The 11,395-nt window shown below is 50.9% G+C and overlaps 1 long non-coding RNA gene across 2 annotated transcripts; it reads left to right on the plus strand.

Moving 5' to 3' along the window:
- The first annotated feature begins 1,382 nt into the window (after window positions 1-1,382).
- LOC101902809 (uncharacterized) lies at window positions 1,383-10,948 on the plus strand. 2 transcript variants are annotated; one of them, XR_239877.5, is made up of 3 exons: window positions 1,383-1,698; window positions 2,495-2,624; window positions 7,520-10,948. It is a non-coding gene; the product is annotated as an uncharacterized lncRNA (long non-coding RNA). The 2 variants fall into 2 exon arrangements; XR_239876.5 differs by having other exon boundaries at window positions 2,534-2,624.
- The last annotated feature ends 447 nt before the right edge of the window (window positions 10,949-11,395 follow it).

An 11,395-nucleotide genomic window follows, 5' to 3' on the forward strand; every position in this document is an offset into this window, starting at 1 on the left:
ATTATTTTTTAAGTAGATAAATTCAGATTTTTAGTTGGAGTTTCAATATCAAACTCTCAAAAATTAATAGCATGAATATACAGAAAAGTAGAAGGGTATAGTAGACCTTAAAAGCACTATGAACCAACTCAACATAATTAAGATTTATAAAATTTTCACACAACAGCAGGGTACAAATTCTATTTAAGTTCCCATAAACTATAAACCAGGAGACATTGGAACATATCCAGGGCCACAAAACAAGGTACAAAAATTTCATGATTTTGTATTGAAATCATACAGAGTCTATCTCTTAGCATTGTGGAATTATGTTAAAATCATTATCAAAAGATATTTGAAAATAACCACATATTTTCAAGTACAATGTTACAGTTACCAAGAGAGATCTTTGACTTAGCCATTGAATGCTGGGGCTAAGTCGCTTCAGTCGTGTCCGACTCTGTGAGACACCATGGACAGCAGCCCACCAGGCTTCTCTGTCCACGGGATTCCCTAGGCAAGAATACTGGAGTAGCCATTGAATAGAGCTTTCCTATTTTTAAAGGGGTTGCTTGTGTTAGAGTTCTTTGTATATTTTGAGATATTTGTTTGCAAGTATTATTTGATATTTTGTTTGCAAATATTTTTTCCCAGTTATATTGTGCTTTTGATTTTTTTGAACAAGGTCTTTCATACAGTAGCAATCTTTAATTTTAGTAAAGCCACAGAATCCCTTGTTTTACTTTCTGATTGCTTTTTTTGTGTTGTGTTTTAAAACTACAGAGCTTGTGATGTACATGACCAAACCCAAACTCATGTCAATTTTCTTTTATATTTTCTTCTAGAATTTTGAATAGTTTTGCATTTAAAATTTGTCTATGAATAATTTGGGGCTTCCCTGGTGGCTTGGTGGTAGAGAATCTGCCTGTCAGTGCAGGAGACGTGGGTTTGATTCCTGGGTTGGGAACATCCCCTGGAGGAGGAAATGGCAACTCACTCCAGAATTCTTGCCTGGAGAATCCCATGGACAGAGGGGCCTGGGGGCTGTAGTCTATGGGGTCACAAAAGAGTCAGCCATGTGTTAGTGACTAAACAACAACAACATGAATACTTTTGAGTGCATTTGGTGTAAGTTGTAAAGTTTGTACCTACATTTATTTCATCCCATATGGTTTCCAATTCATTGCTTTTAAGTTTTAGAAAAGTTTTGGGTTATTGTCTCCATTTCAGTTCGAATTTCCACAGTTTAAGGGATTCAGCAGTTCTACCTGCAGGAGGGCTGTCTCCCATGAAGTGTGAGGGAGGCATGGCCTGCACCTCCCACACTGACCACGGGGCGGCGCTGACCCACAGCGCTTCTGCTTTCCGGTGGATTTGGCTCCCAGCGCAGCTGAGAGGCGGAGAAGGCAATGGTAACCCGCTCCAATGATCTTGCCTGGAGAATCCCAGGGACAGGGGAACCTGGTGGGCTGCCGTCTATGGGGTCTCACAGAGTCGGACACGACTGAAGCGACTTAGCAGCAGCAGCAGCAGCTGAGAGGAGCTGTGTCTTCTGAGGCACCGCAGGGCTTCCATCTGGAACTCCCGGGTCAGCTTCTCTGCCGACAGGAGCTCAGTTCCCTTAGGACTCCCTGGGGTTTTGGCCTCAGGGAGGCCAACACGGGGCTGCGTCCACGCCGGGTCGTTTGTTGACGACCCAGGCAACCCGGGGAGGAAAAGGTGAGGAAAACGGAGAAGTTTGGAGAGACGTCTTTGTGTGAATGACTGCTGTTCTCAGTCGATCCAGAGGGACTTGGTGTGGAAAGCTGGGTTTTTCGTCAGTTTTGTGTGCAGCGTAGATGATGTCTAAGTTCTTTCTTTGGTATGTGGTGTCCAGTTTTCCCAGCACTGTTTATCCTTCCCCTTGGTGAGTCATTGGCCTCGTTGTCATAGATTAACAGACCCATCGTGTGGGCTGAATTCTGGGCTGTCTGTCCTGTTCCTCTGGGCGGTGTGCCTCTTGTGCCAGCTGCTCACAATTTTGGTGACTGTAGCTTCACCAAATGCAGTGTGAAGTCTGGGAGGGAGATACCTCCTGCCTAGTCTCCTTTCTCAGGGTCCCCTTAGCTCTTTGGGATCCTTTGTGATTCCACACAGATTTTAGAAGGATTTGCTCGTTTTCTGTGAAAAATTTCATTGGAATTTTAGGAGGGCTTGCCTTCACTGTATACTTTGGGTAGAATGGACATTTTAACAATACTAATTCTTGCATTTCATGAGCAGGGGTATCTTTCCAGTGATTTGTGTCTTCTTCAATTTATTCATCATTGTAAAATTTTCAGTATGCAGGTATCTAACATCCTTTGTTAAATTTATTCCTTGGTATTTTGTTCTTTTTGATGCAGTTGTAAATAATTTTGGTTTTCTCTTTTTGATGGCTCAATATTAGTGTTTAGAAATGCAGTTGATTTGTATATATTGATTTTGCATCTTTACTGAATTCATTTCTAATTTTTTTGGTGGAATGATGTGGAAGATTGGAATTCCAAAACTCCACTGTTTCTACCACATCCAGGTCATCCACAACACAGAGAACAGCGGCTCCTAATATGATTTTCCCACAGTGCCTCTAAATTCCATGTGGACTTCGGGTGAACTGGATCTGGGTATGTCTTGGCCTCTATCTGGAGGTTTGATGCTGTTTTTCTGGAATGGTTTTGACATGGTGTTTTGAAAAGTAATTTACTAGTAATTTCAAATGTACAGACAACTTTACAAACATAAAAGCAAATTTTGTACTTGATTAAATATATTCCTAAATATATATGTTGACATTATTTAAAGTGGAATTGCTTTCATAAATTCTTTTTCAGATTATTTATTATTATGTACATGTATAAGATAAATGTTTATGAATTGATATTTTTTCCTGTAACTTTGCTGAATTAGTTGATTAGTCAAATAATTTTTTGTTGTTTTAGGAAGTTTTATCTGTAAGATGGTGTGATCTGTATTCTGTGAATTGATATAGTTTTAATTTTTCCATTCACACATTGAAAATTTTGTTTCTTTCCTTAAAACTCTAGGTTGAACTTCCAGTACACTATTGAATAACAGTGGTGAAGGTCAGCTTCCTGGCCTTGTTCTGATTTCAGGAGTAAATCTTTCAGTTTTTAACACTGAGCATGAAGTTTGCTACAGCTTTGTATATTATTCTTTTTAATATTGCACAAGTATTCTTTTATTCCTACTTTCTTGAGTGTTTGTGTCATGAGATAGCATTAGGGTTTGATTATAGTTTCTTCTGCAATAATTGATATAATAGTCTGTTTTTACATTGTGCCCTTACAGTGGTTCACTGCATTGCTTAGTTTTAATATGTGAAACAACCTGACATTTGTGGTGTCGAGATACTTGATTATGGCATCATCCATGCAATGTTCTGTTGGTTTCATGTTGCTCCAGTTTTGTGGAGGATTTTTGTGTTCATCAAGTATGCTGGTGTGGTTTTAGTTTTCTGAAGTATTTGTGTGATTTGATTAGATTTTTCTTGGTGTTGGTTTGGAGGGTTGACATCAGGGCTGGGAGTGGCGTGAGAGCTGGGTTATGGGTTATGGTTGCCGTTATGTGACCCTGCACATAGCCACCCAGGCTGCCTTCCTGTGACATACCTGTCCTGTCAGCTCCTGCCCAGCCCTCTAGAGACTCCTCACTCCCCAGAGGGCAAGGGTGACCACCCCCATTGGCATGCCTCTTGCCTCTGCCTGTCCATCCATCCTCCCTGAGTCAGGACACCACTTCCTCCATGAGGCTCCTGGATTCCGGCCTCGGAGCATCCTTCCCTGCCCCACATGTCCCCACAAGCTGTGTTGACCCCCAGGGTTTGTCGCCTCAAGAGGCCCCAGGATCACAGACTCCCCTGGATTGAGATGAGGTCACTGACCTGTGTGTGAGGAGGGAGCAGAACTCACGGAGGAGAAGGCAAGATGAGAGCAAGAGACAGAGATGGGCAGGGAGAGACCGGGGGCTGATTGACCACAGAACCTTCAAGAGGAGCTGGTGCTCAACACCTGGATCTCAGGCTCCAGACCTGAGAACAAGCATCCCTTGTTCCAATACCCACTTCCCCCAGGGTCTGGTATGTGTCATGGGGGCTCAAGAAACAGATATCTGGCCTGTGGGGGAGGGACGCTGTGCTTGTTGAAACCCAGGACGGTCACTGGCTGCTTCCCCTCTAGACATAACCCGCACTCTTCCTGGGGGAGGAACCCAGGGTCCAAGAACCTCCTACTCATCCCTGTTATGGCTACTTCTCCCCCAACCCCTGCCGCCGGGCATCTCAGGCCTCAGCAAGGAGCCACAGCATTGCGGTGACCGCAGCAGTTGGCTGCAGGCCACCCCATCCCACCTCCTGACCTGAGTGTGGCCATCTGAGTCGCTCCCTGCGACCCAGGTGCCTAGTTTCACAGGACAGGTCCTTTCCTGGAGGGGGGCATCCAGTGGGCAGTGGTGACTGAAGCCTGTGAATCTGGCCAGAGAGGTCCTCCCCAAGAGCCCAGGCGCAGCTGGACCCGAACAGATCCATCCCTCCCCTTCCGTACCCCTCGGAGTGAGGATAAGGCCCTAGTGACCCCCAAGAAGAGACATGACACCCAGAGGACTCGACCATCCACAGACCAGGGACTGAGTGTCCACCTCACTCCTTCAGAGAGAGCGGTGTCTTCACGAGGGCTGCCAGACTGGCCCGTGTCCCCACAAACATCCAGCTTCAGGGAACCAGGCAGCCAGAAAACCGCCTTGGGCAGGGGGCGGGGGTAGGATGGGCTGTGTTCATAGATCCCGCCTTCGGGAAGGAGGGCCGGCCTCAGGGAGGACGGATGGGCTCCCTTGCCGAGCACTCACTGACCGTCCCACTGGCGTCACCCTGACCCTCTCCCGCTCCCTGTGACCTCACCGCCTCTTTTGGAAACCCTCCTCTGTAGGCTCCAAGTGCCCACACTTACCACCTCAACCCCATCTCTCTCCATCTGCCCTTTTCCCGCACCGGGTGAAGAGGAGTGGGAACGCCTACACTGTTGGGTTCAGCAGTGTGGACGGGCTTCCCTTCTCTTCCTGGCTCGCGTCTAGCTGGACTCCGCGTGGTTCCCAGGGGTGCGGGGCTGGGTGCCTAACAGCAGGGAGCAGCCCTGGCACTTGTGCCTGCAGCGCCACCTGCTGGTGTCTCCATCCTCCCATTGGGCACAGTCTTCCCCCTCCCTCTCTACCTGGGATTATCTATCTCCTCACCGTCGAGGGATCAGTTTCTTGCCCCCACCCCCTTCACCTCCAGCTCCACACCCCTCGTCCAGAATCAGGGATGACCCAGGACCCTCCCTGGGCTCCCCTTCCTGCCCACCCTTGGTCGTGTCCTCAGTCACCTGTGCTTAAGGGTGAGGGTTCCCTCCAGATGCTCCTAAACGCTTCACCCCAACATCCTCCCGGGGATTGGCCCCGGGTCCTGTAGGGTCGGTCCACCCTCACCAGGCTCCGACTGCATGAGGAGGGCAGGCATCAGTCCTGCTGCGTGCACTGCTGTGCCTCCCGCTGTATACGCAGTCATGACCCTGCTGCAGGACATGGGAAAGGCAGCCCTCCCCTTTGTGGGGAGATGTGACTGACCACAGGGTGGATGTCAGCTCTCGGCTCAGGGCAAGGGTAGCCGGGTGCTCGCTCCTGGGACCCTTTCCAACCCAACCTGACCCTGAGCAGGCTTTGTTCCCTTCCTGTTGTCCCTCTGTTGGCCTCGCTCTGTGAGCAGAGCAGGGCAATGTGGTCAGGGGTCACAGGCTGAGGCACATGGACTCTGGCTGACCCATGTGCTCCCCTGCTGGCCACATGGATCGGGCGCTGCACTGGGGCCTGTTTGGTGTGGGGTCATCTGCCTGCAGAGAGGCCATGCCTCTGCTCTTGGCTCCAGAGTTCACCTTGAGTCTGACAGGCGTGTCCCCGGCTCCCTGGGCCTTGCTCCAGGCTGCTCTGTGCTGATGGCGTGGTGCATGGTGGGGCTTCCTGAGTCTCCCGTGGGGGTTGGAGGCCAAGGTTGGGCACGTCGTGGCCCCACGTTGCTGTGACAGACCCCAATAAATCCCACACCTCAGGACTCAGGTGATCTTCCTGAGCTGCCACAGCCAAGGAGGATGGACCCTGCTGCACACCTCTGTCCTCACTGAGTTTAACCTGCATCCTTCATCATAACTAACCCCAAGTATAACAGCTTCAGAGACTTTTGGGAGCCTCTAAGAAAAGCAGCTGGGAGGGGGTCTCTGGGACCTTGACTCTGCAACTGGGGTCAGAAGTGGGGGGTCTTGGGTCCCTGGAATCTGAAGAGCCCCTCTACCAGGGGAGGGCCAGGAGACCCCAGGTGGTAGTTAGCTGAGTCCAAGGCCCTCCTGGGTATGAGGCATCCTAGCCCCTTGCATCACCAAGAGGCTGGCTCCCTTCTCCCCCCAGCCCACAGGCCTGGTCCTTGCTTCTGAGAAATTTCCTAGGGTGGGGTCCTGGTGCTGCAGGTGCCCCCATGCTGTGGCCTCCTGAGTCTCCAGGGAGGATAAGGAGTGAGAGAAGGCTTGTCCACAGAAAGGGAGCTTCTGTCAGAACAGAGCCTGGGGCTGCCGCACCCCCACCTCCAGCAGCCCCGGGTGCATGGGGCAGGACCATGAGAGTGAGGCTCCTTCCCCTCCTGAGACATGCAGGACACATGGGATGCTGTTTACTGGACTCAGGGTTAAAACCTCCCGTGCAGGCCTGTTGGGTGAGAGACACCATTTAAAGACTATTAATGGGGTGGAGTGGGCTGGGGGGTGAAGCTGGGGTGGGGCAAGTTGGAAAGTCACCCGAGGACACGCTGTCCCTGCAGCGACCCCCCAGGTAAGCCCAGGTGGAGGTGGACCCTTCTAGTCAGAGACCTCACAGGTCTGGGCCCTTGGGGGACAAGTATCCAAGCATCCCCAGTTCTTGTCTACACCTGCTGCAGTCAGGGCCAGCTCTGTCTTCATCTTCTTTTTTATTAATATTTTATTTGCATTTTTGGAGAAGATTTAGTGTTGTAAGAAACAGTGATTTTTTTTTTTTTCCCCACACAGAAGTTTTAAAAATAGAGAATCTATTATCTTGGAAGAATAGAAGAAGTCTCTTTGGCAAGCAAGGAGCAATTCAGATTGGAGGAACTAGTGAGGCAAGTTGTATGCAGGAAGTTCTGATTAATCCAGTTGTAGGAATAAGATGAATGTCTTCTTGTCTAGTTGTGTAAAGCTCCTAATGGGCTGTTTCAGCTCGACACTGGTAACACAACCAAGCCTCTAGGGTCCCATGTGTTGTGGACACAGGGCTGACTCACTCTCCAGAAGGCTGCGTCTGTTCACAGAAGCCACAAGCAGCTCCCAGGTGCCCCAGTCCTGTCGTGACTCTTGAGGGCACAGACCTCTGCTCTCTGTCTGCTTCTGTTCCTGCTGGGCGGACCTCTGCTTGGTCTTCTCCACTCTGCTGACCGGCTCCTTAACTCTGGGTTTTTGTTTATGTGCAGGTGGATCCACGGCTTGGCTTCTGTAGACTTCTTAGCGCTGACCTGGATGGGACAGAAGACGGTTGATCTCCAGGCCTGGAGTCCGAGCCCGCCACTGCCCTGTCTTCTTCATGGCCAAGTTCTCACCCCTCCCTCTTGGGGGCCAATGGGATGGGGTGTCCACGGCAGGAGCAGGAGTCCATGACTAGATGCGGGTGCCCACACCAGGACTGGAGGGTCTGTCAGGAGCTGGAGGCCCCGGGGCAGGCAGGAGGGCTCCCACCGATCTTGTGGGTCCACACATCACAGATGTAGGCCCGCACACAGAGCACCAGGCTATTGATGGGACCAGTCCAGCCTGTGCAGGTGCCTGACCACCAAGTGGTCAGTACAGAATGTGCACAGGGCGCTCTGGCAAAGCTCCCACACTCCCGGGAGGACACTCAGCATGGTCCCTGGAATCACTGGGAGGCCAGCCTACAGGGTCCCCCACCCAGCCTAAGTTACAGTAAGAAACAAAAGACGCCTCCGTGCAGGAAGACAGAATGTCAACAGACTGAACACTGTCCTGAAGAAGGCAGGCTGGTGTCTGGGAACTGGGTGCTATAGTGGGGGTGAATGGGGGGGCTCCCAAATGCTATGTCCATGACATGACCCCAGAATCTGTGAATGGAACCTTATTTGGAAGTAGATCTTTGCAGGTATAATTGATTATAGATGTGGAAATGAGGTCATCCTGGATGGGGGTGGCCCTAAATCAAAGAGGGCATCCTTCTAACAGATGTAGACACAGAGGAGACACCAGGTGAAGATGGAGCCAGAGATGGGAGGGAGGTGATCACAAGCCCAGGGACGCCTGGAGCCCAAAAAACTGGAAGAGGCAGGAAGGACCCTTCCCTGGAGCCTCTGGAGGGAGCGCAGCACTGGGGTACCCTGACCTCAGACGTCTGGTCTCCAGGACTGAGAGAGGACAGGCTTCTTTTGTTCTGAGCCTCTGTGTGTGCTCATTTGTCACAGCTGCCCCAGGAAGCTCATGGAGCTGGTGAGAAGTGCCCTGCCCTGATCTAAAGCCTCCTTCCCATTAGGGGCAGCCCTCTGCACCTATGCTGTTTGCACTAAACATGAGATTCACAGTTCACACTGAGCCTCAGCTCTGCTTCTGGGCACTGGCATTTTGAGGGTGAGGGCAGACACCACCACGTGACGAGCTCCCGGCTGGGTGCCAAGTCTCTAGTGAGCTTCCCTGGGGGACAGGGGTCGGGGGTGACTGTCAGGGTTCTGCCCTTCATCACTGGGGGAAGAGATACCCTAGACACCCTCGAGGGAGGAGGGGCATGAAGGGTGGTGAGTGACTGGCTCAGGGCCCCTCCCAGCCATGCATCCCCACTGTGCCCTGAGGCCTGTCTCAGCTGTGAGCACACCAGCCTGGAGCCTCCCAGCAAGTCCCCGAACTGAGGTAGCCCAGCAGACCCACCCCCTTCCTCCATGTCTAGCAGGAGGGACATCCCTTCTCCTTGCCACTCCAGGAGCCAATCTGCGAGTGGTTCTCGGGTTTGCAGGCTGAGCCCCTGTTGCTGTGCTCCCCACATGAGCACCCAGAGCAAACTGTCTGTCCTGCTGCCTGAATGCCCCCCTCCCTCCACTCAGTGTTGTCAGGAATGGATCAGGTGTTCTGTAGCAGCGTCTGAACCCTCCTATATTAGGGGTGTCCTTGTTCACAACCTGTCTCATTGTAAGTTGATTTTACTGTATTATTGATGTAGGAGATAGATGGGCTCCAGATTAGACATTTATAACTGGCCTCCTGTTTGCATGTCACGGCACACAAAGAAGTGGGCTTCAGGGTGAATACTTAACAACTGTTAGCTTTTCTGAGAGGAGAGAGGTGGGCTTCAGTCTAGGTATTTACAATCAGCCTCCTGGTTGCCCTCCGAAATGGAAGTAACAACAGAGAGTAAATAGCCATTGTTTGTCTCTTGTAAACACCTTACGGTAATAGTCAAGGTAAGGACAGAGAAGGGACAAAATCCTGTATGTGTAAAGGATTCAGGGATCTCTGCCCCTCACTCTTTTGGGACAAGGGAGACACTACACACGCACAGAAAGGCTTCTTGTGGCTCAAAACTCAAGAGATAATGCCAGGCCATGAGGAGTCTTGCTCCTCCCAGAAATCTTCACTTCAAGATCCATCTTGGCTGAGGGGTGAGTGTGCACCCAGGGGTAGGTCCCAGGGTAGGTCAGGTGTGGGAAAAGAAACCAGGTAGTTGGCCTGAAGGAAGACAAAGACCCGGAAGAAGTTCCTGCTCACTAGGGGGTTTGCCCACACCCTTTCTCTGCTGTGCTTCTCTCTTAACAAACCATTTCTCTATGTGCTGTCCCACTTGTTGTTTTTCTACGTCTCTAATAATTTTATACCTGCATTTACAGTTTCTGCCTCTGTGATAAATATATCTTTCACTGGGGGCAAAGATCCAGGGAAAAGTAGCTTCTAGCCTTTAGCCCTTGTTGGTCTGGTGGCTAGGATTCCTGGTTCCCATCCAGGCTTTCCAGGTTCAATTCCTGGGCAGGGAATTTAAGATCTCACTTCATATCACCGCTTGCTGCTAACTCAGTCATTAAGAGACACACCTCCTGGTGGCCATGACCCAACATGAAAAAAAGTGAAAGTGGAGTCGCTCAGTCACGTCCGACTCTTTGTAACCCCATGGACTAGCCTGTACCAGGCTTGTCCGTCCATGGGATTTTCCAGGCAAGAGTACCAGAGTGGGTTGCCATTTCCTTCTCCAGGGGATTTTCCTGAACCAGCAATCCTGCCTTGCAGGCAGACGCTTTACCCTCTGAGCCACCAGGGAAGCTTCATAATCCAACATGAAGAACCAAAAAAGGTAAAAAGGAGGTGGCACCCCACTAACTTGGAAAAACCCTGCCCTTCCCTCAGACGTACCTGCCTCTTCAGCATTAGTCTCACTCCTCTTCCCTTTGTCTTTACTGTTTAAAATCAAACCACTTTCTCCAGGTGGGCAAGAAGTTAAGCTGGGAACTTAGTTCCTGCTTCTCTGTTCTTTGGCCACTGAATAAATCCTGTGCTGTGTTTGTCTCAGCCTTGATTTCATAATCACCTACTTGAGCCTGAATGGAAAAAGGAAACCCTCCCTGTCGAGACAGAGACCCCCTAGCCAGGGTAGGGCCTGAGCAGGGTCCCTAGGACTTAACTTGGTGACAGCCTGTGAGGGGACGGTGGTATCTGCCTGGGGTGAGTGGAGGGCACCCACAGCTGCAGCACTGGCTCCATTTACAGTCTGACTTGGTGACACTGGCTGCGCGTGTCCAGTCAGGAGGGACCCAGAAGCAGCACTTGGAGCCAGATCAGACATGCCTTTTCACAGGCTGTGGACGTACTGGGTTTTAAGACTCTGTATCTAGAAAATAAACTGAGCTGCTAGAAGCTGATGTGTGTTCTGGACTTGAAATCCACGTGCAGGGCAAAAGTTCCCACTGGATCTTGACTTGGAAGCTTCTGCACAGGTGATGTCTGCATCAGTGCTTCTTTGCCAAGTCCTCCAGGCCTCCTTGGTGGGCACAGTGGGACCCACACTCCATGGGATCCCCAACCCAGAGCCTGAAGGGCCAGTGCTGGCAGGGCCTGGGGACGAGAGTGGTCACTCCACCAACACTGCTCAATTCCTCCTCCCCGGGGACCCAGGAGAGGCAAGGCCGATAGCACAGGCCAAGCTTGATGCACTTCTCCAAGGGGGCCCCCAGGCCCTGCTCTGCTTACTCAGGCCCACTGTCTGCCCCTCCTGGTGCCCAAGTCCCACAGATTCACATTCCTCGTGTGGACATCCAAGTATACATACAGGTTGCCCCATGTCCCCTTCCCACACGGGACAACCCCCC

Source organism: Bos taurus, chromosome 24 (assembly GCF_002263795.3).
Source record: "Bos taurus isolate L1 Dominette 01449 registration number 42190680 breed Hereford chromosome 24, ARS-UCD2.0, whole genome shotgun sequence".
Lineage (NCBI taxonomy): Eukaryota > Metazoa > Chordata > Mammalia > Artiodactyla > Bovidae > Bos > Bos taurus.